Source organism: Struthio camelus, chromosome W (genome assembly GCF_040807025.1).
Source record: "Struthio camelus isolate bStrCam1 chromosome W, bStrCam1.hap1, whole genome shotgun sequence".
NCBI lineage: Eukaryota > Metazoa > Chordata > Aves > Struthioniformes > Struthionidae > Struthio > Struthio camelus.
In genome coordinates, this window is record NC_090981.1 from 50,935,257 (window position 1) to 50,962,439 (window position 27,183).

Genomic DNA, 27,183 nt, shown 5'->3' on the forward strand with positions numbered 1-27,183 from the left:
CATCATCCAAACTGTGGCCCCAAGCAGGTATTAAGAATCTGTCTGCCATGCAAGCACAGGAAACTCTGCTCTGTTTGAGCAACAATTCCTCTGAATATCAGAAGCCTCAACAGCAGGTTTTTTCCTTCATATGAGACTGCAAAAAGTGTCTCCAAACTTATGTGTTTCTGTTGTTGTGCTTGCTATTGTACCTCATCAGGATGCAAATATCTCTGTGCTGAGTGCTGTACAGACATACAGGAAGATATATTCTCTGATTCAACATAAGTAATTTGACATTTAAGAATGCTAGTTTTCCTGAAAGATCCAAAAAGCTGCTTCCCCTGGGAATCAGTAAAAAAGAATCTGGGCTTCAGTGAGGGTGTAAGTTACAATGTAACAGTCTCTTTATCATCAGGAGACGCTGAAGAGCCTTTAAAGGAGGTAACATTATTGTCTCAGTTTTATAGACAAGGAGAAGAGCAATGAAGTGATTTGTTCAGAATGACCCAAGAGATGAGTGGCCAAGGCGAGGCCACAGGTAATGCCACTGGAGCAGTGAATAAATGCTACTTTGTCCGCTCCGTGGAGTGCATGTTCTGTGGCTGCTGATGAAGAAGATTTCCAAGGAGTAACAACATGCCCAACATGTGCTCAAATGCACCTGGAGTACAAGCATGCTTAAAAACTGGCTGGCTGTAATCTTTTGAAAATGTTTTCAAGGAAGGTAGTTCTTCAAAACAGTTATGGTAATTAAGCTCTGACCTTTTAAGTTTTTTAACTACTGGAATTGATCGGTTTCTGAAGAATTTTGTGCAGCTTTTCTCAACTTTTTGTCCCCTTTTGGCTGAAAGCATTTATTCAGAAGTGAATGCAAACTTTTGCTCTCTGGGAATTTTATCCCGAAACAATTTTTTATGACATTGGTATTAAAAGTATATATTAAAAAGTTAAATCCAAGCCAAAAAAAGAGAAAGGTGATCAATCGTTTCCTATTTATCCATCTTTTTATTTTCTATGTTTGGTTGCAAGAAAAAATAAGAGTTATAGGGTTCACCAGTATTTAAAGCTGTGTGTTTTGTCTTGAGGCCTGTCAGACTGAGCAGCATTCAATGTAAAACTGCAAAATTAACAACTGTTAGGAAGAGGTCTTACAAATAGCAGTAGCAAATGTCTCAGGGATCCTTTAGCATGTCTTGATGGCGTCTTTAGCATGAGCTATGAGTTGTGTACAGATGCAGCTTGATACAGAGATGGATAACTGTTTTAAAAGCAGGAAGCTTAGCAGGTAGGTTTTCTAAGCCAGGCAGGTTGCCAATCTAGAGGGACTGGAATAGCAACCAGTGTAGTAGGTATAATTATTTTCTGGCTTAGAGGAAAGTACAGTGCTGTGAAATTTTCTTTACAGAGTGGAGTTTGTTAGGACTAGAGATTTGGAGGTTATGTACATGTATTTCTCAGTATCTTAACCTATATTTTCACATGTTTTTAACAGACAGATATAGAAGAAAGGTTTTTATGAAAGCTGATGGCATACACGTTTGCTAATATCTATTATACCTAATAAAGAAATGTTACAATGATGGAAGTAATAGGCAGCATCTAGATTATGGATTCTGATAGGAAGCACTAAACATAAAAGTGTTGTCCTCCTCTGGCTGCCTGGGGGCTGTCTTAAGTGCTAAGCTTTTGATCATAGTGACAGTTTTAAACCCCTTAAGAAAACTAGAACTGAGAATAAAAAAGCTGACAGCTGTGGTTCACCTCTCTGTCTCTCTTTGCCTTCCTATTATCCTAAACCCTTGAAGATCTCCAGAGAGAGATACAGCTCATACTGCACACATGATGAAACAGCACTCATCATGTGTCCCTTGCAAGTGAACTATATGTCCTTTTTACTTCTGTCAGGTTACTGAAGGCATGACCCTCAAGATATGAGCACAGGCTACTCAAAGAACTAGGATGCTGCAAGTTTATAATATATTTTGTATCCTTTTGTCTGCATGAATTCTGAATTCCAGTTGCTATTGAATGGATATCAGGCACTAGGTAGTTGGTGGTTTACATAAATTAAACTGTGAAACCAATCAACCTCTCTGAAAAAAAGGCCTTGTTAGGAGCAGAAGTAGTTTAAAAAAAAGAATAAATGAACCAAAAAATCATTTGGCAGTATAATAATTATTATGTGATTAAAAAGTTTCAGGATGTATTTGGCCAAGGAATTAAAGCAGATAAAATGTCAACATGTCAGATTAATAGTAAGTCTATCCTAGCTATAGATGTTGTTGCTGTAATTACGACAGTCATAATCATTCTAGAAGAAAAGACAAATCCTTAGGTGTAGGAATACATACATTCAGAATTTATATGCCAACACAAAAGCAGACTTTTACAAATGCAGATGCGTGATTGCAAATTTTGCAGGTATAGCTGAAAAGATCTATTCCAAAAAGAGCTAGTAACAGCTACTGTAATATGAGCTATTGAGGTCTCTAATGCCACCTGTACAAATTCTTTATCACAGTCAGTACAGCTGAATGGCTACATGGGGAATTGCAGAAACAGTAGATGAGCCATTCCACTGACGGCCTTGAAGGACATTGTAATGATCTATTGTCCTTAATCAAGAATTCTATGGCTTCAAAATTCTCTTTCCCATATACCACTTTATAAAGTCACCATAGTTTATGGATCACAATGAGTGATTGCGTGTTTGGAAGCACCACAAGCCGAAATTACACTCCAGCTGTGATTAAGAAACTTTTAAAATTCTTGTACTGTAGATGAAGTGAAAGTAAAAAAGAAAAAAATGCCTTCTGCTACAGCATCTGACAAATCTGCTTCAGTGGAATTCTGATATAGGTTGCTGACAGACTGATAAATTGTTGCAGGCTCCACTTAAAACAAGTTAGATTTCTCTTACTGGTAGGGAAATTTTCTATTGACTTCTGGGATGCGATCAGAATTAGACAGAGCCAACCATGTCCTTGGTAAATAAAATGTACTGTCTTATCTGGTTAGGCTTGTCATTATCCACTGAGTTTCTAAAGACAATAACAGAGTTTCATCCAGTAATCTCTGAATGCTTCTGAGAATTCTGGACATGACATTGGGCTACGACACTAAAACAAACCAAAAAAACCTCCCTCTAAAAGAATCAGTTCAGTCTGAAATACATACTTTTTTGTCAAAATAAAATAAAAATCTCAATCTATGAAGATATTTTGCAGTGTATGGAAACTGGGATGCTATATATAGTGTCATGTGCAGCACACCTGATACACTGGATTTTCTCTACATGAATCTACAGTACTTCGTGCATTTTCAGGACAGATGCAGGAGCATTCTTCAAGAAGCGCAAGAATATACTGATTTGTTAAAGCCTTGTATTGCTGAGGCCCTTGTGTTTTTTGGTCAGGATGGTGCCTGCTCTTGGATTTATGCACACAGTACCAAGAATAGTAAATAAGCTCAGTTAACAGTGATGTAGTCAGCAATGTAAATGTGCTTCAGATTTCCTTGAACAATGTTATATGGGACATTCTCAGTTTGGAGACTGCTGTTCAAGTTCAATTAAGCATTTTAGCTGAGAGCAACAAATAAGAGTATGGAAAAAACAATACGTAGAAGAGAGCAAGCAGTTCAGGATTTTTGAGGTGGACAGCACTGTTGATCTTACTAAGTCCAGAATCAACAAGGAAAATGACAGAGTAATTGTAAGGATTGATATGGCTCCTAGGTCCTTCAGAGCAATGAGAGAGATATTTATACTGCAAAAACATGTAATGTATCACTGTAATTTTGTATTTTGCAGCCAAAAGCTTTCTAAGGTTGAAAGCTTAACAAACAGGTAAGTAATGGAGAAGGAGTACTTCAACGCTCTATATAATCCAAGCAAGCTTTAAAGTCTTAAGTGTCTTTGTAACTTCCTTTTTAGGAAGTAAGCCCAGTTTTGCAAAGGACTACATATGTACTTTGCTTCATCCTCATACTTCACTGAATTGTGGCTAAAAAGCTGTTGCATCATATGTGTCAAATTTGTCACCATATAATTTTCTTCTAAAAGATGCACAGTTACAATCCTCTTCATATTTGATGATGTTGATAAAACACCATCAACTTTTTAATTACATTGGTAGTCTCAGTTACAGAAATTACATCAAACAATATAATACATTCTAGATTTTTACAGCTTAGTAATTGTATTCTCTACTTCCAAACCAGTCTGATTGATTGCATATACAAATTTAAAACTCAGATCAGAATTTGAATTTAGAGTTCAGCTGAGCCTGTCCTAGACATAGAACAGGCATGGCATGAAAGTCAAATAGCTACCACCTAATTGTAGAGAATATCTGACTCAGGATCTGGTTTCAGGATTGAGACCTATCATACAGCATAGAGTATTGATTTTAGTGAAGTCCATTTAGGATTGCCTTTACAGAGAATTGATAAAAATTGGAAATGCCATATTCTGTTTCTAACACAGAATATGTTCATTAAAGCATAGCATTCAAGAAGTTATTATGTATAAAAATGGTATAGGACAATATTCATTTATATAGGACAATATTTATTTATTTATTTATAATATCCTGCGTCTATTATCCTAATGCCCCGGTTACGGTCTCTGAGAGTTTGCTCCTATTTTCCTTGCTGTATTTATAGGTGATGACAACTTTAATAGGCTACTTAGCCTCTGTAATATTCTAAATTTGAGTTTTATTTCATTTAATTTGATTCTTAGTTTAATAGTTCTCATTTTCAGTGTCAGGTCAAAATGAAGGCAGAAGTAATGGATAAAGAGATATTGCTAATAAAGAGATATTACCACTGTTTATGAATTCTTTTTACAACTGCAGGACAAACTCTATTATTTTTTCAAGAACATTTCAATCAAACTCAAATCAATTTTCATCAAAAACTTTTAATAAAATTAATAATTAACAAATATGAGTGTTATCTATTAAAATAAATTTGCAGTTACTCAGTTATTAAAAGGATGTATTCAATGTATTTGCATGGTCCATGTTCTAAAAAAATCCATCTTAGTAAACAATGTCTTTGTTTTGGTGAAGTTTTCAGTGCTCAACCCAACAGTGTATGTGAGCAAGCCAAATAGTCGACTAGAAACCCCTCAATTGTGAGCGAAGTAGCAAAGGGAAACATCTGATAAAAACAAAACAATGCAAAATCATTTGCTGAATCTTCACTTATTTGTTCCAAAAGAGGGCAGCAAATGTCTATCTATCTTTCTGGTCAGCAGTGGTCACCGATGGAAGATTGATGCAGACCTTTCCTATATTCACAACTTAAAGTACTTTTTATGATCAGAAAGGATTTTTAGGGAAAGTGAACCTGATTGATTGGCTGGTATATGCCATATATGTTATTTAAAATATTAACAGGAGGAAGAGATTGAATGCTGGAATTTTCCTTTAACTTATTCTACATATGGTAAAATACAGTTCAGAACAAACACAGTGAAATAACCAGTGCAATTCCTAATAAAATCTGTCATAGTTTCTTTTACAACCGTATTCAATTTCCTCCTTATTTTCTCTCTCGCATAACACTGAAAACAGAGCATAAAAATAAACAGGTTCCCACTCAGCCCAAAAGGCCATGCAGGGAAAAACGACAGAAACATCTTTGGTAATATGGAATTAGATGCCTTACAGTACAGTGGGGGGATGTAGGACCAATATACATCCTCCGAAAGAGTCAACTAGAAAAAGCAAAGATGAAATAAGTCTTTTTTTCTAAAAGTTTGTACACTCAGGGAAAAATGCTGCTTCTTCTTATTTAGAAACCTGAAAAAAGGGTATATATATATAATTTATAGACTATTTTACTGCTCACATTACTACTCCTCCTAAATATAGCATAGTAATCCTCACCACTATGAATGTGCATTCTCATGTTCACAATGGCATGCACTTATGCATGCATTTGAGTATTTCTTTTCAGCCACCACATTTTCCATTTGTTTGCATGGATGCTCATTGCAAAAGTAGCTAGTGTTTAAAACAGGGAAAAATAAGGAAGGAAAAAGAATTCTATTGCCAGATAAAAGCAAAGAAGTAATTCAAAATCTTTCTAGTTCTTTCTTTTCTTTTTTTAAATAAGATGAACGGAAGTGGGGTTTTAGAACTCTAGGATATATATTTTTTTATATTTAGAGTGACTGACTTTTTAAAATAGAAACCTATGAAAAAATTACGCAATATGTTGAAAATCTTTTGCCTGGCTTTTGCAGAATTAGAAGACTTTTTTGAGACGTGTAGGAATGGTTTACAAGAATATAATGTAGAGCTCTAAGCCAATGTTAGATGACACATTGTGCATTATGAATAAAACATCTTGAAATATGTATGTGGTGGTAAATTCTTATAGTATTGAAATCTTTGAATTCTGTGTGTTTGTTCAGTTGCTTAAACAATTTATTTTTACCATTGAAATGGAACATGGCCTAAAATATGTAAAGGGCGTTATGTTAGAAGGCATGTTAGAAGGCTCTCAGCCTACTCGTTTTCAGTTTACTTTCTGCTATATTAATATTATTTGTCTTCTTAAAAACATTTGGATTTTTTAGATATTAACTCACGTGTTACTAGTTGGCTGGAGGTTGCTCTTAGAACCTCACACGACTATTTAAAATGCTTAGAGTTTGGCTAAATTCAAATTTAAAGCAGATCACCTGGGCCTTGTCCAGTTGAGGTTCGACAAGCTCCAGGAATGGAAATTCCACAGCCTCTCTGGACAACCTGTTCCAGCATTTATCCACCCTCCTAGGAGTGAATTTTGGTCTTTATGTCCAGCTGGAATTTCTCTTGTTAGACTTCATGACTTTAGCCTCTTCTCCTTTCACTGTGCAACTCCCAGAAGAGTCAGCTCTGTCTTGTCAATAACCCCTCTTTGTACAGATACACATCTGCAGAAAATGTTTACTAGAAAAAGCAAGGATGAAATTAAGAATTTTTTCTATCATATTTCTGTAGGATTTCTACAAGACTAAGACTTCTGTAAGACGACAGTCTCATAGTCTTCTGTGACTGGGTCTCCTCCTCTTCTGTAGGCTAGCCACACTACTTCTCTCAGCTTATCATCTCATACCATGCTCCCACCCTGAAGCGTTTTGGTGGACTATGGCTGGACTTTCTCCAGTTTGTCAAAATCTGCCTCGAAGTGAGGGGCACAATACCCAGCACAGTTTTCCGCATGTGCCTTAGTGAGTGCTGAATAGAGGAAAATAGTCACTTCTGTTGACCTGCTGGTTGTGGTCTTACAAATGAAGCCCAGTATCCGTTAACCTGCACTGCCACAAGGGCACACCACTGACTCATGTTCAAGGTGTCATCCACCAGAACTCCCAAGTCCTTTTGTGTATAGCTGCTACCTATGCAGGTGGGCTGCAGCCTGCATTAATGCATGAAGGTACTCCCAGGTGCAGGACTTTAAATTTACCTTCATTGAGCTTCATGAGGTTCCTGTCAGCCCATTCATGTAGTGTGTTTAGGTGCTGGCCTATATAGGAGTATGTCTAAGGAGATATTTTTTCCAAAGCATGCAAATAATTAAGTGCTGTTACCACATTTTTAAAAGTGAGTTAAGCATGTAGACCTGACATGTCTTTGAGCAACAAGACCTAGTCCTCCACTGACTTCACATATTCACTCTGATTTTGATTTTATTGGAAGTTTGGTGACTAATATCCTTAAGGTACCAAGCCACGTGGATGCAAGTTGATTATCAATGAAATGTATGCTTTCTGCAGTGTAAAATGAGACAATGCTAAGTGACATTTAGAATAATAGAGAATATTCTGTAAGAATATTAACGATAAGAGAAAGACAAAGGAACGTTTTGGTCAAATCACTATTCAACAAGTGGGGAAAGCTATTGCTGCATAACACAGAACTTTAAAGTGTCTAATTTTTTTTGTTATGGATTTTCACTAAAAATCAGACATCTGTCACATTTTATATTTATGGAAACAGGCCAAAACTTTGGCCTTGAGTAGGGAAAGGACAGGTTAAATCACTCAGAATGTTCTGTTTTTCAGATCAGCTGAGCCCAAAAAACTTCAAAAGCTGGCTAAATAGCTCAGTACAGTTAACAATAAATGCAGTACCAGAAAACCATAAAAGGGAAAACATGGTATCTGTATTTTTAAAAGGAAAAGGAACTGTTGGAGAATTATAGACCTGTTATGTTAACTTCAATCCTAGAAAAATACTGGAATGAATAATCAAAGCAATGGGTTGCGTGCATTTGGAAGAAAATACAGAAAGGAGTAATGAGCAACACTGATGAGTTACAATTAAATTGTGTCAAACTAGTCTAACGTCTTATTACAGCAGATTAAAAGGAATTGTGAATAAAGAAGAAACAACAGGCCCCATGTGTTCTGACTTCAGCAAGGCTTATATTTCATACAGCATTACTACAAGCTGATCAGGGATCATGGTCAAAACAAAAACACAACAGTATAATTGCAAAGCTAGTTAGTAAATTATAATCAATGGCAGTGATTGACAGTCCAAATGGAAACATGGTTTTGGGGGAGGGAAGACTTTTCTGTGGTCAGTTATCGTTCATTTTTAGTTTACGACCTGGACGATAAAAAGGAGAGAACGGTCATAGCATTTGCTGTTCTTTCCAAGCTGGGAAGATGGCAAGTATGCTGAACTGCAGAATTAGAGCTCAAAGTCATCCTAAAAGATTGTATATGCACTCTGAAATTTGAAATGTTATGTAATAGGGACAAAAATTTTCACTTTATCAAAAATATTTAGCTACATGTAGAGAGTGCAGGGAAACCTGGCTAGGTAGGAATTATCTAAAAAATGTCCCAGGAGTTATTTTAGATCACAACAGGAATACGAGACAAAAATATTATGTTATTCTGAGAAAAAAAAATACTATATGAAGATGTATAAACAGGATTATGGTTTATAAGACATGAAAAAATTGTTCTGCTCTGTTTAGCACAGGGAAAGCCTTAGCTGTAGTATGGCAGCCAGTTATGGACATCATACTTTGAGAGAGATGTGGACAGTTCCAGAAGAGGCTGGAGGAGATCCACAAGAATGATAAGGGTTTAGGAAATATGACAGTTGAGGAAAGATTGAGTCAGATAGGATTGCTTAGTCTAAAGAAAGTTGAGCATGTTGACCTTCAAACAGATATAAAGGAAGAAGCAGTATACTGTCTACAAACACGGTGGGTAGAAAAAGAAGTCATGGCCTAAACTGCAGCAGGAGAGATCCAGGTTAGACATTAGGGAATAAGGTGAAGTAGTAATGATGGTGAAGCACTAAAATGGATTGCCTCAAAAGACTGTGGAATCCTCATCACTGGAGGCTGTTTGTAGTGGTTTAGGCAAAATTCTGGCAGGAATAATTTAGGGCTAGATGAGCCTGTCTTAGGATAAAGGGATTTAGCACAGGGAAGCAGAAATGAGATCCCCTACTGTACAGTTCATTTCGTGAATTGGACTTCGGTGTTTTGCGGCAATTGTCGTTAGGTTCCTTCCCCAAATAATGGAAAACTTCACATTTCCTTATACCACCCAACTCTTTTAGGAATTATTTCTGATAAAAATAACTCTAAAAGAATACTCTAAATGTATTTCATTTATGTGGAGAAGGAAAAAGTCACATTTCCTAAGAACTAGGGTAAAGTTATTAACAATATCTAAGTTGGATACTTAGCAAATGGAACTTAATCCTGTGGGTTAGAAATTAAAATTGTTTTGTTTTCCTCCACCTTTTTTCACTTAGAGAACAATTGCTGTTGATATTTCCTTGAATATTTTTTTAATTCTCACTGAATAGCTAAATAAATGTAAACAATTACAATACTTATGTTGCTACTACAACTAATTGTAATATTAAATTCCCCCTGTGAATGGAATTTTAATGTTCTTTGTGGTGTTTTGTCAGCAATTTTCCTGCTGTTTAAAAGATTAGTGTCTAATGGGATTAAGGTGGATAATCAAATCTCAAACTGGAATCTGGGTATGAGGTTTGGATGCCTGGAAAGTACTTCCTTACTGAATATGAATGAAAGATGTTTAGTGCTTAAAGTAGAGACAAATAAATGGAACACCATTTTTTTTTACACTGTGGTATTACCTCAGAGTTCTTCTTGGCAAAGAACTTGGATTACTTTGTGATAGTTAGACAATATGAAGAACAAATCCAGCTCATCCACCAATATCTGTGATTGAAATAACATTTCAATGGACTTCATACTGTATTATGGTATCCAGAGGATGTTTGAATATGTTTTTGCCTGGAATATTTAGCGCAGTGTTGAACCTATTGGTGTTTTAAATCTTAAGCTTTACCTGTGGGCATACAATATTGGAGGTGATGATTTTCAACTTTCCCATCTCAGATGCAGTTCCGGGCTCTGTGTGTTTGTGTGTGCAGGTGAGAGAGATGGGGAGAAAGGTTATGCCTGATATTAGGTGATGATTGCATGTGATCTGCACATAGTAGCTATGAAACCTGCTTTGTAAACTGTAGAAGAATAAGGGGTAGCAACTGAATTCCCTGTTGAAGTTTACCTACGCATGTTGTAATAACAAAAGGAGAAAAAAGGTCAGTGATATGAGCTACCAAAACTCCTGTTAATTGCTATCATGTCTACTTTGAGTACTGTTTGTAAGTTGGAATACAGTGACAGACAGTAGGCAACCTCTTGGAGACCATAGTCATCTGGAAATTGTCTTGTGTGTTTGGCATGATCTATGGATATGGCTTCTCTAAGGTGTCTTCTGCCCCCACTTCCCTTGCTTTGCTGTTTCATCCCAGGAAAATCACATTCTTCCATTTGAAATAAAAGGATAATAATGTTTATCTGGATAATTGTTAACAAAGTGATTGACATGGGTATTGAACGGAAGACCATACGCATTGTTTGTGGAAACAACTTGAGCTGAATGTTTCTGTTTAGTAGGTAAGAACTGTAACAGATATATATCCTCTGTAATTCGGGGGCAGAGAAGCATATATAACACATCTTGACCATTATTTGAATGCATATGTAGAATTATGTATAAGTAGTACAGTGGTTGCCTTCCCTAAATTATTTTAATCTATTGATATCTGAAGAAACACCAACATACAGCAGCACAAATCCATTGCAGTGGCAGGTCTATAAATGACTGTGAAAGTGAACCTATTTAAACTTATATATATTTAAAATTGTGGATGAATACTGGCTTTTTAATGATGATCAGTATATACTGTTATTTTGTCAGGCTGTTTCAAACCTGGCTTAATTCCAGTGCTAGAGCAGTGCAACTTCATTTATTTCAATTTCAGAGTATTTACTCATAATTTCTGGCTGATTTTTCTTTCACAGCTGTTTGCTACTTGTATAGCACCTCTAAAGCAATGAGTTTATGCTTGCTATGCATTGCTATAAGGCAGTAGAGAGTTAGGCCCTCTATATTTGGTACTCTGTTGAATTTTTTTCCAAATAGTCTATATAGACACATAAAATATCCGTAGCAAACTTTAAATGACTTGTAAATGTGGCACATTCTGATTATGTATGCTGTAGTTGTTTAATATATTTCCTGTGTTTAGTGTCTTTAAATTAATCCTTTCTCAGTTGAAATGATGTTTAATTGTTTCCCTTTTACTGAAAAATACTGATTTGTTCTCCATCTCATTGCATTTGTTTTAAACAACATATTCTACTAATGTTTTTGCTTTATCAAACTTTTTGGCAGTAGTTTGTAAACATAGGGCCAAATTCAACTCCTGTTGAAATTAGCGAGAGTTTTCCAGGTACCTCTATGGCAGCTGAATAATGTTCTTAGCATTAACTATTTTGTTCACTTCCTGTTTTAGAATATCTTTCCATGGAGCTGTCCCTGTGCCAAAGCAGACTGTCTCACATTAATGTTTTCTTTACTGGAAGATAACATTTAGCAATGAGGAAATAGTTCTTTTTTCTTTCTGCAGAAAAGAACTGAAGAGCTTAACTTCTTTTATGTAAGAACATATATTCCATTCCAATGCTAGCAGTAGAGTTTCTTCCGACATTTATGCTTTTTCCTCTTGAAAGTTTGATTTTATGAAAACTTTGGCTAATCATTTGGTTTTAAGGCTTTCATACTGAGTGGATCTGCAGATATTTTACTAAAGAAGAAGTTATGTTTACAAGCATAATTCAGACATAGTTTCTGATGTTAAAGCCTAAAACACTAAATGATGATGTCTAAAATTATATTTTGGGGTTTATGCAGTTAGTTTCTCAGATTTGAGTCTAATTTTTCCAAACAAGGAGAAACTCTACATTTCTGGAGTGTCCTGTGTGCTCTTAAGAAATGTTGTAAAATATAATTTCCATGAGAACAGTTTACCTAGGCAGAATAAATGGAGGATCAAATCAATAACAGAAATGGCAGCTGTCAGTGTTTAAAATACTAAGAGTACACGCATATGTGTTTTAGAAAGGGTTTTGTTTAAAGGAAGGAAAACTGAGCAGGAAAATATATTCCTTTAATTTTTTAAAATCACAGTCTACAGACAATATCTTCATCTGGTACAAAATGATGTAGCTTCATGACTGCTGTAGAACAATACTGATGTATATTGTCTGAGGATATGACCCACTGCTTCCAGACTTTAACACCCTAACACTGTAAACCATACACAGCAGAACTGTGCAGGTGCCAAGGAAGAAAATGCTTTGACCACTCCATTTTTCACTTAGCCATATTCATGCAGAGTAAGAGGTGAACTATAGGAAAGGAAAGGAAGGGCTAAGGAGCACTGAAGTACAAAGGCTTTCTATTGAAATGCTGCCCTTTATGGTAGAGGGTTATCTTCTACATAATATATCTACTCTTGATGCATGTTTACCAAGTACGAGGGGGACGAGTGCAGAAGGACTCATTTTGTATCTCAGTATTGTAAAGTATGTTCTTATATACATAAAGTGAGAACAATAGAAATACAGATTAAAGTGATCTTGCAGGACCGAGACATTCAGGGCTTGAAAGACTGTGTAGTGTTGTGGAACTGAAAGCTCAGCCTGACATGGTGAAGTCTGTCCCTAGAAGTAACTGAAATCCTAATCCCAGAAATATCAAGCCAATTATCCCACAGAGTGATGTTCTTCAGCTTTCAGTCAGTTATCCCAGGGTCATTGGTAGTAATTTAAAACAGTGTGCATCTGCCTGACAGTTCTGCATTTTCCTACAGTGTGTTATATGAGGTATCCTTGGGATACTTGCTGTGATACAGTATACCCACACTGTAGTCATGGTTTCCGTGGGTATTCTCCTCCTGATGTGCACAAGAGGATTGAGGACAACTGTGTTATTGCACCTTTTGCTGGTGATGTTACTGATTGAATAATTGCATGCAAACTCTTAGTTCCTCTCCGCCATTTCCCTAGTCATTTTGCAGCCCTTCTCCCCCATTACTATTTTGCATACCAGCTGAGTGATTTCTGATTGCCGATTAACTCCGGTGAAGCTTCTGAAACACAAGCAATTTGCTCAACTTTGAATGTCATGTATTCAGATTCCAAGTTATGATGATGATTGCACGTTTAGTTTAAAAGTATTTCGCACCCACTTTCATTGCTTATTCAAGTCCTATAAATAAGAAAATTTGAAATGCAGCTCTTTTCTACTGCTGTTGATTGACTGAACCCCCTGAGGCATAACTGCTTCCAAAGGGCTTAATGAGATGACAAATTGTTCAGCCTTAAGCTTATAGGAGACATGTTATGAACATCAGCAGTGGATGCATATTTAGGGGCTAGAGATGTGATAACATTTACCATCTGTACAAAGAAACAGTATAATTTATTGAAACAATGCAGGTAACGAGGCATTGTAGGTAGCTCTTCTCTTTCATTTCTCCCCTCTTAATGGTGATCACAAGATTTCACCTATCCATTGGGCCGACAGTAAGTCTGGCAAGCAAGCTCTGTGTCCTTTTCTGCGAAATCGCAGAAAGTGCAGATAGTGCTTAGCTCACTTCATGAACCCAGTACGATTTTTGTTTTGTGACTTACAAATCCGCTGCTTACATCCAGATAGAAGGTAATGTGGGAAGTCTCAAAAAGAGTCTGATCCTTTCTTTGCTTCCTTGAAGGCTGCATCCCCCAGAATAAGAATGCATGTTCTAGTGAGGGGCTTCTGATGTTTATTCCTCTACAGATTCTGCCAAGGAGTGTAAAATATGTGCTTCATGCTCCAGTGTCTCATTCTCCAGCGCCTCATTCTCCAGCACCTCATTCTCCACCCCCTCCAAATGAAGTTGACTCTTGACCAGGGATAGAAGCTTACTCTTCATAATATTCACTTTTATTCTGTTAATAAGAGACAGTGTTATTAGGGTCACTGTTTAAGAGAATATCCCACTCCATAAACTAGATAAAAAGCAGCAGTTATTTATGATCTCTAAGAAAGTAATCATCAGCTGAAAATGATTCCTAATTGTTGCCTGTGTGACCCAAATTCAGGCCAGCACTGGCCAACAGCAAGTATGCTATGAAACAAGGAGTCAAGATCGCTGCACCCAGATCTGTAGCACTGCATTCCCTTGGTAACACCACTTAAATATAAGCAACAGATTTGCTGATGGTTATTTTTCTTTCTTACTTGATTATAAAAATCAATTCTAAAGCTCAGTTTCATAAAGTGCTTAGATATAAGTCATGCTGTAGTGATTGCCCCATCACTACAGTGCAAGGGAGACATTAACAACATTAACTATCCTTGCTACTCCAAACCTATATTATTTTGTATGAGTTAAAGACAAAGAGCAAAACAGGGCATCAAGATGAACTAACACAGTAAACTCTAATACTGGAAAAGGAAGCTTCATGAAAGTCTTTAGATTATAGGACTTACTGGGTGTCATTTTCAGGCACGTATTCTTTAGAATTCCACTAGAGAGACTGGTAACATCCTTCAATTTATGACATCTTCCAGGGAAATTAATTCCTGCTCCCCTTTCTTGCTCCCCCACCTCCAAGAACGAGAATGAGAATTTTAAAGATAACATCTTGAAGAATGCTTTTTATGTACTACTTAAGCTTCTTTATAGTAGAAATGCTACTTCATGAGAAAGAGCTTCAATTCCATTTATAGAAGACACACTTTCTTAGGACAGCCAAGGCAGCAGAAATTTGACATAATTTTCTCTCAGCTTCATGTTTTCTCTCTCATACATTTTGTTAGGTTACAAATCCTGCAGGATAGTATTTTTGTCTTTAGAGAACTGTAATTGAAGGAAAAAAAAATCACTCCAAATTTTTTCAATGTAATATAGGTTATCTGAAAGCATTTCTGAAACCTAAATGTTGGGCTTACATTGACCTTTAATGATATTTTTTAATTTTCAATAAGCATTCATTTTACACAAGTGGAAAGTGCAGTCCTCTGCTATTCTAAAACTCCTGATCTGCAAAAAAAACATCATTTTGAAAATCCTTAGGAATCACTCACAAACTGCTGTGGGCCAAATGCTGCTCTCACTTACTCCTTTGTATACACACGACTGCTTCACTGAAAACCGCTTACACCACAGCAAATGGAAGAGGCTTACTTTGACCAAAGGCTCTACATCCAGTTTAAAATATTAAATAGTTGCATTTGCAGCTCAGTATTTATATTAATAAAACAAGGGTATGGATTATCTGAGAATAGAACAAATTCCTTTTACTTTTATGAACTAATATCAATAAGTGCAGCACTGAAGGAATTGATTCCTTCCAGAATTGACTGCAATTTCAGTCTCTGCCATGGCCTGTTTCACCTTTGTTGCACAATATAAACCGACCCCAACTGCATTTCTTCATCACTATTGGATTTGCTGACTCCATTCGTTTTGTCAGCATTTCTCATGTGTCCATCTGTTCTTGAAGAAAGTGTTTTTTTTCTCTGCCTGCATTATTTGGAGAAAGAAGTTCTGTCTAAAAATTGGTCTGTCTTGCCTGACTGTTTTTGTCACAATTTTCCTCATCCCTTTATAACCTCTCTTCTTCAGGGCCTGCCTGACAATTACAAGTCTTTTAACTGCCTGTGTTTTGCTGAACGTCCTGGTCAGCTGTGAGCACTTCTCCTTAGAGGGTTGCTAGAGTCAGTTTTCAGAGATTCAAGACTCTCTTCTCAGTACCTGTGCTGCTGCCACTACTCCATTCAAAAGGGTTGGAGAATGCTTTTTTTTTTTTTTAACCTCCATCATACTCAGCAGTTTAACATCAAATTCTCCTGTGAAAGTTATGCAGATAACAATTACTGCGAAGAACAAAAGGGAGCTTTTCAAAGAAATATATCAGAACTCAAACTCTTAAAAAAAATTTCCATTCACACAAGGACAAATATAAGAGAATTTCTATGTAATGCAAGAATAAATGCCAACTCCAGATCTTGAAACTAGTTCTAAAGTCATGGATATGACTTGAGATCTGTAAACAGTAAGGAAATGAAAATTACTTTTACAGGGAAAATGATTTGCTTCATCACATGACTCCAATGGCTGGGGACTGGGAACAATCTCATGTTTTGCAAAGCGTGAATGCTATGATAAGAATTTGTAACACTGCGTAAGAAATTCTATTTTAAACTAAGCTTAATTTGAAGATAATAAGAACAGCTACTGTGTGTCTACAAGGTAGCCAGAAAAAAAAAATAACTACAGTGCCTGCAAAGCAAAGGCATGTGCAAGGGCTTTTTAAAATCTTGTGGTGATCCCTTTTTCCTTGTCCGTGCTTACCTTCTTTTGTGTGTTTTACCCTGTACGCTGATGCAAACATTTCAGTTTTGCTTCCTATGATGTTTTGGAAGATCTGAACATGGTCAGCCCACTATCTGATATTTGCTGTTCCAACTAACGGACTAAATATATGCTCATGATCTTACATAGCATTTCTGAGCTAGCTTTTTTGTCTTGAGCTCTCATGAGACTTGGCTCACTGCAAGAATATTGGCTTTGTAGAAAGTCTAAACTCACCTTGGGCTTGGTATTTCTTCAAAAACCATCTGCCATGTCAGCAGGCAATAGAGTTTTACATTGTTTTTTTTTAAATGTTGCCTTGGAAGTTACTGTTTTGACTATTGTCTCTTCTTGTTTCCGTATTAATATCAATAATTAAATCCAGCTCTTTATTTATCATTTATATGGTTATAGGATATAGCATGCTTACAATATCTTGTAAGAATATCCTTACAATACTTAGGACTCCCTTAAGCCAAGGGAACATCATCCCTATGCCTAAAAATGTATAATGTAAGAAAATATAAATCATATTCCTTGCTAGTGAAGTTGTGAAAGGGCTTTTTGAGATGAATAAAGCTGAAACAATAGAGTCCTGTGTCTTTTATTTTCTCTTTTGCCTTTATTGACTTAAGGGCCAAAATATCAAACACATTTTGATTAACTGTCTGCTATCTAGAAATGTAATTTCTTTAAACACTAGTGTATTTTCACCCCACTAACATTTTACACCCTGGCTTCTCAATTCAGTATATTTAACCTTGCAAAATGTTCTGCAGTGCAAGCTGTGATCGAAGCAAATGAAAACATGTTGTAAAAATAGCTGATTTAGTGAAGAAAATTGAGGGAAAATTTATTTTCAACTTCCTAGAATAGACTTTTGATGAATCACTATTTGTTCTGAATCATTTATGGAACTGGCTCAGTTTACTAATGACCTTAGCAATTGCTGCTATTGCAGATTTTAAGGTTATCTACTAATCTTTTGTACATTACTAGTACATGTTTGAGTATCACATATAGTTCAGTTACACTTAAACATTTGTGTTTTAATATATGCTCGTCAAAAGGAAGCAAAAGCATCACATTACTATTACAGCATCTTCTCAGCAGTATTTTGCCAAAGCTGCTTTATAATTTTTTTTGATGCATCTATCAATAACATAGCCTAATAGTTTTATAATGCTGTGAAAAATAAGAACAGTATGCAGGTATAATCCCTTTTACTTCTTGCCCTGCTACAGTCGACTTCTGTGATTCATGACTTACAGCCCCTGCTGCAGAACTGACCACAGAGAAGGGATGTTTCCATCTTTTGTAACCAGAGAGTAATGTCCTGGGCTCCAAAGGTGTTGCAGTAGAGCCTGCAGACTTTAGGTAGAAAAGGGCCAGAAAAACAGCCTATCGTAAATCATATGTGGAGTACCTAAATACTATAGTATCCAAAAATGATGACTACTTTTAAAAAGCTTGCCTTTTATTGACCCCATACATCAATAAAAGATTATTGTTTAGCACTGTGAGGTGTGACAGCTTAGCTTTATGAAGAATATTTTGATCTTCTGAATAGGATAGCATAAGATATGGAAATAATTATAATCAATATACAATCAATATAAACTACAGCTCTTACGACTATCCATTCTTTTCAATCTAATAGTCTGTATTTTGTTTTTTTGGATGTATTCCAGAATTAGTTATTTGTTTAAAAGGTATTTTTCTTCCAGCTCTTTATCTTTTATTCTTAGGGTTTGGTGTTTATAACATTAATGTAGTCTCTCATATATTTTCATCTCTTATTTCAGTAGTAACAAATTTTCCTAAAGAACGAAGCTTTAATGTCTTTTAATGATGTATCATTTACAGAAGAGTGCTCTGGATGTAGCGTATCCACTTCTGGTTTAATTAGACTGCTGCTCTTCTATGTTCCTTTCATCTTTCAAAATATATCTTACCATTCTCAGTTTCTACCTTGCATTTCTTCTATCTGATTTCTAATTTTCACTGGAGTTGAAGAGCTCGCCCACTTTTAACGTTCTTTGGCTTCAGAGAGCTTGTATACCAGTTCACAGAAAACAAATACTGATAACAAAAACACGTGATCAGTAAGCTCAGCTATTTGTTTTTCCATGGAACAAAAGAATAAAGAAACATGCATCAGAAATAAGGAGAGGTTCTTTACAATTAAGCATGTGAGAGAAAGAGTTTGAATTAATTGAATTATTTATCTGGTAGTCCGCTTGTATCTACGCTAACACAAACTTTATGATGTTTCACCAACCCTGGAGAGTAATCATATGCTACAACATTAATGAGTTTATCCACATTTTTCAATGGGCTTTGAACACAGTGTTTATACTAATCTTCCAAGTGTCTGTTGATCACAATCTTCATTTTCTTAAGAACATCCAGTCACTCTTTTCCCTCTCTTTCATGGTCAAGATGAAGCATCTGTTTCTGCTATCTTCATTATCATCATAAAGAATGAGAGTTTAAAAGCTAGAGGATTAGCAAAAGTGTGCAGCATACACTGGAGTGATAAGTGTCTTGGAAAATTGGCAGCCCATTGGCAGGTTTTTCTGGGGTACATTTCATTTTCCCACTTTTTTTTTTTTTTGGCAGCAGTATTGTACAACTGATTAGTGAATGACAAATATATATTAAACTTTTTTTTGAAACTAAGAATTTTTATTCTATGTTCACTTCCAGGGAAAACATATATTTTTAAATAAAAAACAAGATTCTCCAAAGAAGTGGGGAGAACAAGTGATTTTTTGGTTCTGATTCTCCTATATTTCAGTTCTCTGTTTTTCTAGAGGAAAAATTAGATCATGCGTGTTTCAAAGGTTGTTACCACTTCTTAAAGCATCGGTGTGGTTTCATTCCACAAATGGTGAAGAGATGATCAAAGGAGAGTTAATACTCTTTGAACAGTGGAGAATATAACTTTCTATTTTAATAGAGACATGATGCTCTCTGTTAATCAGTGGCTCATACTTGACTGAAGGCAATTTAAGCTTGTAAGTTTTTATGGCAGAATAAGCAAGATTTAACATCTTTAGAACTGTTTTTTTTATTTATTTTTAAATCGTTTGACAAATAATCTGAGATTAATTTTTCTCTCTCTTTTTTACCTTCATTATTAGCACTTAGCTCTAAATTACTAATGTAAAACTGGCAAAGCTTGACAGCTGTATTTGATCTTTGGCTAGTGACTTCTAATTGTTCAATTAATAAAGTCAAGATTTCATGAGGTTCTGTACAAATATACAGTAGGAGATTATTTAGGAATATACACTTTACAGGTAAAAATAAGGTAGTGAAAAAGTAGAAACAATCTCTGCTTCATATAAGAGAACTGAAGCAGAGATAGTGATTTACATAGAGTTACTAAGGAAGTTTATAGCAGCCAGCAACAAAATGCAGCAACATCCTGAATCTCAGTGTACTCTTCTCCATAAGGGAATCCTTACAGAATCAGTCACAGCACATAGAAAGAAAACAAATGCCTGGAAAATGTTTTCAGAAAGAAAAATATCTCCCAACACTTTTTCTTACTTTCTATTCTCTGGAATCCTGGAATAAATTCTGCGTGTAATTTCTATATTATTTAGCAACAATTAAAATTGTACTTAACCAATCTCTGGCCAGATTTTTTGTCTTTTTATGTACAGTTATAGACAAAATTTAATTGTTAAAATATTTTGTGAAACACTTCTACATTCTACTGTCCACATTCCGGATGATCCTTTCATAGCTGCAACATCACTGCAATTTGGTTTTGATGAAAGATGCACAGGATGATTGTTGCTTTCCAAATGCGTTCTGTTTCCAAGCCGCAGAACTATAAATGGCTACCTGTATTAAGGATGTTGCTGTCTCCAAATTTCAATTTTAATGACAAAGCTGTCATACTATTTATTGCATATCCCTTCTTTAAGTTCATCTTTGAATTATTGATGACAGTGCTTTGCACAGCTTTTTAAAATCACTCTATAAAATAGTGGATTTTATGCAACAATTTAGTCTCATCAGTGCTATAAATTTTCAGTTGAACTGAGGTCAACATTTGGAAAAAAAAAAAAGGAAAAAAATCCCTAACCACACCTATATTGTTTCATCTGATTAAGTGAAAGTTAATGCTTGGAATCAGTGTTGTTTCTAAAGTGCTCATGAGTAGCTTGGAAATGAGAAGTATACTGTTTTCTCTTTTCTTAAATGTATTTCATATATTTTCTTAAATATTTGGAGGCCGACCCTCATTTCATTAGAGCTATGCCAATTTATACCAGCAAAGATATTGAACAACCTCTTAATGCATATGTCAAATTGTAGATTATTACTAGTTGTAAAATGTTGTTGATAACGGTAGAGGTGTAAGGTGCAAAGGAAGGCAGAAATTGTATTCAGCCAAGGGGCAAGAGTGACTTGAAATAAGCTGATAAGCAATATTAACTTGACATACACAAATAAGAAGAAATTGTTTTTCCAGTTGTGATATCTTTAAGCAAACCAGTTCTTGATCTTACAAGTGCATTTCTTTAAAAGTGCTGGGTGACAGGATGCTGGCTTGAGGCTGTACTGAGCCTCAAGTACACTATTCAGGGTGGAGTAGAGGCTAAAGGGAGTTTAGCTACCACCATTGGCACTGCCTGGTTCAGTGCAATGTGTTCATATATAGTAAATCATATATAGTATGTCACATGGGACTTTAAATACCCACACATCCTCTCCTGCATTCAGTATATTAAAAAAAATCTAGGAACTGTGTTTTTACCTCTTTTATACTGAGGAGAAATAAATTATTCTGATTAATTTTATATGATTTTAATTTTTTTTAGATTCTTTGATGATCTCTGTAAATATTATGAAACTAATGACCTTGTAGTAAAGAACTGAGGACTACATGTAAAATTCTTTGCCTGGTAAGACTATATTTGAAATCAATGGATGCTTTATTTATATGGAGAGTCTAGGACCGAACCTTTAGCATTTCCTTAGGACAAGATCATTGCTTAGAAGTATTTTATAAGCTTCTGATTTTCAATAAATGTAGAAATATATAGAAAACTGTAAATTTTCTGCTTTGTATCCTCTTGTGTCTACCTAAACAGTTTCTCCTAAAAACTTCAGTACAGTATTTTCTCAGTTTTTCCCCTTTAACTTTCCTTAAAATGAAATAGTATCAGAATAGCAAATTAAAAGGACCTAAGAGGAAGCTGAGTGATCTAGAAAATGTCCAAATGGGAACTATTTGTATACAGAGATAAAGGAAAAAAAAAAAAAAAGCAAATATTGCACAGCCTGGCATTAGATTAGTAAAATGATTCAGTGTTCTAATATGCAGAAGCTGTATTTACACAGGAACACAGACTTTTGTCAAAAAAGTAATAAATACTTTGAACAGAGGTTTTAATTCTGCTAATCACAGAGATTTAACTCTGCCAAGACTGAAGCCTTCCAAAGGAAGTGCTGAAGCTGTACTTCCATGCTGAAAATTCTGACACCTTTAGACTTTATTTACTTGTAACATTACATAGCGGTTTTTTATTTTAGATTTATATCATCTAACTAAAGCGCTATTGTGGTATTTAAGGATGATTTTGTTATTAAGGACAAATGAAGGACAAAGGGAGCAAGGAGAAGAGGTTTTACTAGGAATCTATTGTGGTAGCTTCTCACAAGCTTTGCAAAATAAAAGTAGAAATGTGTTTCTACACTTCACAATGCTACCATCCCTAGGGGACAAGAGCTTACATAAAGCGCTTACTTCAAAGGACTCTATGTACTCTAGAAAGCATTTCCCTCTTCTCACAATATGCCTCTGGAGTGTGTGCCTCTGTGTTTTCTTGTCACCCTTTCTTTTCCCTTTTGTCTGTTAGTTCTTTCTACTGTCACATCTGTCTTTAGCTTTCCTTTTTCTTCCTATTTGATTGTTTACGTTTCTTTAAAAGCTCACTACCTGAAATATGAAGACAGGGCACCCTGCTTACGAGAATATGGTGTTCTTAAATAACCGTCGTTGCTCTTACACATATAACTGTTGCAGTCCTTGCCTTTCGTACAGACAGACTAGAGCTGATAAGTGCACTATATGGTTATAACCCACAAATATGACTGGAATAAGCAGAAGAAGCTAATTAGTTCATCTTGAGTTGGGAAACAAAAATTTTGATTCTACTTATCTAAATCTTCACAAAATGCGAAATAACGGGCAGCCTTACTGGCACAGGGGCTTCAATCCATTGATTTCTTGTTAAAGGTTGTGAAATTAAAACTAATGGAAGTGCAGAAAGGCACAAAAGGAAACAGGTTATTATTTCATGAGTAGCTGTATACAGTGGAAAGTTTCACTGATTTCTGACCTACGGGAGATTCAGCAATGTACTACTGCAAATGTCAAAGTTCTGATGTAGCAGAAAAATCAATCTAAAAATCATGCCAAAACTATACAGCAAAAGTATCTGTCAGAACTTTTGTACAAAGTATAGGCCTGTCAGCTCAGAGCTTACAGCCAGTGGCATTTTAGGATTCATCTCGTGAATGACAAGACACTATAATCTCTCGAACAGTCTTGATAAGGAGCAGTACATATCAGAACTGTCCCAGCAGAAACTGATCATCAGGGACTGAACTATTAGTGAGGAAAAGCTTCAACCCTCTTACTTCCACTGCTGTGACAAAGAAGAGGCCTTGTGCCCTTTTGGGAGAACTGCTCAGAGCATCTCTGTTTGGCCAGTGGTTGGACCTGATGCCAGGAGAAACAGAGCTTTCTCTCCACTTGCTCACTGTAGGCATCACTAGGCAATCACCATGGACTTGGAGAAACAGTGCACTTTACTGAGCAAAAGTTGTCATTATAGGATGATGGATAATTTCTTGTATCCTTGTATTGATCCAACCTAATATTGACCAGTAAAGGTTATATTTATACTACCAGCACGCTAGTCACCACTCACCCACACTGCAGGTTTCTCTCCAGGTGAGCTAAATAGCTCCCTTGAGGGAGAAACTGACAACTGCATTTTGTGCCACCACATTCTTCACTTTGAATGGCTATAAGGAGAGGCAGATGCAGCTGTTGGCATGGCCCAGCCTTCTAGCAGGCCTTCAAGCCCCACTGCAGTGGAAGTCTTGACACCATCAGCAGCAGGAGATAGCTGCAATTTTGTGCTGTGAATAAAAGGCAGAGCCTGACTGGCAGTGGTGTGTGGCATGTGAACATGTCCTGCAGCCGCAGGATATGCATGATGCAAACAGACTTGGGGCAGAAGACACAGCTTGTCTGTCAAACCTCAAGGAACTACTGGAAGGGCATTATGTCACTGCTTGCTTCTGCCAAAATGCAAAATGATTTCTCCTACCTCTTGGGCCCTGAGATCTGAACACTGTAGGAGGTACCATGCAGAATATATTCCCAGGACCTACAGAAATTAGGAGGATACTCCACACTTAAGATTAAAATGGTTTTATCTGCAACTCCATCCTTAATCTCTTCATATTAGTTCAGCCAAAGTGCATACTCCTTTGGTCATCTGGGGAACTCTGGCCACGATCATTGTTAAATTACAATCAGTGTAATTTCATTGTAACTGATTCCTTTGCAATGTAACTATTAAAGAACAATGATTCCGAGTAGTTTCTTTAGTAAATAAAACTACCTCTGGCTTGATAACTTTTGACATATTGATAACACTCATTCAATGAAATCAAGAACGCTAAAAATAGTGGGTCTACGCAACTAGAATGAAATTGGAATTATCACCTCAGTCAAACTCATTAGATCAGCAGCAAATATGTCTGCAAACTAAAAGTAATCCAACTAAACCTTACCACCAGTTTATGTAATTTAGTTTGTTAATCTTAATTGCAATATATTAGTCTTAATTTTGGTTTCTTAATCCGTCATGTTAACTGAGCTCCCTCACACAATCAAGGATGCTACAGGGATCAAATAAATTAAAAATACTCCAGATACACAGAGGGCACATAAGCTGTTAATAATGAAAATATGGACCAACAAGGGAAACATACTGATGTAGTGTCTGCCTGAAAGCATATTGATTCTCCAGTACATTAATCCTTTACACTGTAGAATTAATGTCAAAGAATGAGTCACAGGACAAAATATAAGACATATTTTTCGCTGTTCTCCTTTATATTATTTTTAAAAAGTGATTCATGTATTTTTGATTTATTATATGTTAATTTAACATAGTTAGGTTCTAAGCTTGGAATCTGTTTCAGTGAATATTATATACCAACTAATCACAGATATATTTAGTATGGTACATTTACCAAACTATTTATATGTATGTATATATATAAATATAGACACATGTACATAAAAGACAGAAAAGCCAAAAAAGTCATCTAATGATAAAGAGATGTTTAAAACCTGCAGGCAAAAATAATTTGTTTGGAAGTAAACAGTGACAGACTTGTCTGCAAGATGAATTTGCATTAATGTAACTTGAATTAGCTTTTAAATAAGCACAAAAATAAAACACTGAGAAAGACTGTGTATGTCTTTTGAGTGCCTCTCCATTTGGTCTTCTTCCTTACTAAGTTAACTTAAATAAGAATGATTGTGTGACGTTATTGTGGGTTGCTCTTTGCAAAGATTTAATGAAAACTGCTTAGATTCACACCTTATATCATTGCCATACTTTAATGGGAAAAAAATTCCAGATTTCTGAATTGTCTTCAACTTGAAATAATGGGGGTGAGGGTTTTGTGGAAAAAATAATCATTATTGCTAAATGCAAATACTGAATTACTATTAAATTAAAAATACAAATACTAAAGATGTTAGAATATGCCAAAATTGATTTTGATAAATCTGGGGGTTCAAGTATTCTCCTCAAAATTTTAACAACTGTGTTACAGAGAACCTTCCTGATTATCAGCAGTAACTGGAAGATACTACTTCCTCCTTTCATTCCTGTGATAATAGCTGTCCATATGGGCCAGAGAGCTGAAATGGGAACCCCTTTAACATCTTTGGCATACTTTGGAGAGGCTGAGTGCTTGCTGAAGGATCTAGTGCTCCAGTTTCTAAATTCTCCATCCACCTGTGTGGGGAATAAATTCTTGTAATTCTCTTACCTGGAAACCTCACTGAAGATTAAATATGAAAAAAGCAAAAGATTAGCAACATTCAAATTGGACCACACTGTTGAAAAAGTTGTAGGAATAAATTGCTTTATCTGCTTTTGTAAAGTAAAATTGTAGAAATATTTTTCTTTCCCTCTCCTCCCCATTATCCACTGGACCTCCCGTTGATCTACCATTGACCCTCACAATGCTGTATTCTGCATACGGCATGCCTGCGTACCTGCACTTTCTAGGGGGACTGCTTCCGCAGTAGAGTGTGCAGCTTGTGAATACTTATGGAGTCTATTTGCATATCAGTTTTCTCCCTGAAACTTGTTTTGTTTTAGTCAAATATTTTAACGGAGCAGACTGGCAAGACTAAAGTTGCATTTTCACGGGTGGCTCAGCTAATCCTATGGCTCTCCACAGCTCAAAGGCAGAAGTCTTGCTCTCTTGTAGCCCTCAGCCACTGCTCCTAGCTGCAGTCAATTCTCGCTTCCTCATCTTGGATGCTTCTGGGAGCTCACTGAATGCATTACCTTAACTCAGGATAACTGGTGGGAGTGCAGGGGAAGGAGTGGGACTTGTCCATTGCAGCAGTGAGATGATGTTAGATCTGCTCACCCTGCCTTTTCAGTCTAAACTGTCCACTGTCGGAAAATGAAAACATCTCAGATTAGGTGCTAACTTCTGCACTTGATTGACCCACTCACAAGAAGGAGTGAAAGATTCCTTCCACTCTTTAGTAACCAAAGTTCAGATTTCATTAGCGGCGACAGAGAGCCCTGAGGAAAAGCTGCACACGTCGGCTTTTTAGATTTTCCACAGGCCTTCCTCAAATACTGACATTGCTTAATACTTCTTCCTGTAAGTTTTCCTTTCTGTCTCTTCAGAGCTTTTGCTTATCTGAAAGACCTATTGAGCCTTTTAAGCTGCTGAGCTTTACAGTCCTCAGCCAGCTACTCTGACTGTGAGAACGAGTCAAAAGAACAGCTGTTAACATAGTGTGAATATATACAAGATTACATACAAATAAGTGTGCTGATTCTATAAACCATGTAGAGTAATATTAAAAAAGTGATTCTGATGTACATTAATTGACCTGGGCTGCAGAAATCACGTAAATAAGATTTCTCCAGAATTTCTCCAAGATTTTTTTTGAAAATGTATGTTGAGCTGCAAATCAGAGAAGCAGTGCTTCATACTGATATTATACATTATATATTACCTTTGTATTTAATAGATGTAAAGCTATCAGATTAAATAATCACGTCAGTTTAGGATTTAATTACAAGTTAGCAATAGCTATAATATTTAAAAAAAAAGAAAATTCCACTAAAAAATTGAA

At 36.0% G+C, this 27,183-nt stretch overlaps 2 long non-coding RNA genes across 2 annotated transcripts in view; one reads left to right on the forward strand and one right to left on the reverse strand.

The window, feature by feature from the left end:
• LOC104146837 (uncharacterized) overlaps positions 1 to 27,183 on the forward strand; it is a 120,832-nt gene that overhangs the window by 75,925 nt on the left and 17,724 nt on the right. The gene's annotated exons all lie outside the window — the stretch shown is intronic.
• The window catches only part of LOC138064265 (uncharacterized), a 45,377-nt gene continuing 30,509 nt past the window's right edge, over positions 12,316 to 27,183 (reverse strand). The window contains exons 5-6 of the long non-coding RNA XR_011137538.1: positions 14,873 to 14,990; positions 12,316 to 14,328 (exon numbers count right to left, since the gene is read on the reverse strand). This is a non-coding gene — a long non-coding RNA (uncharacterized lncRNA). The remainder of the gene's footprint in view (positions 14,329 to 14,872; positions 14,991 to 27,183) is intronic.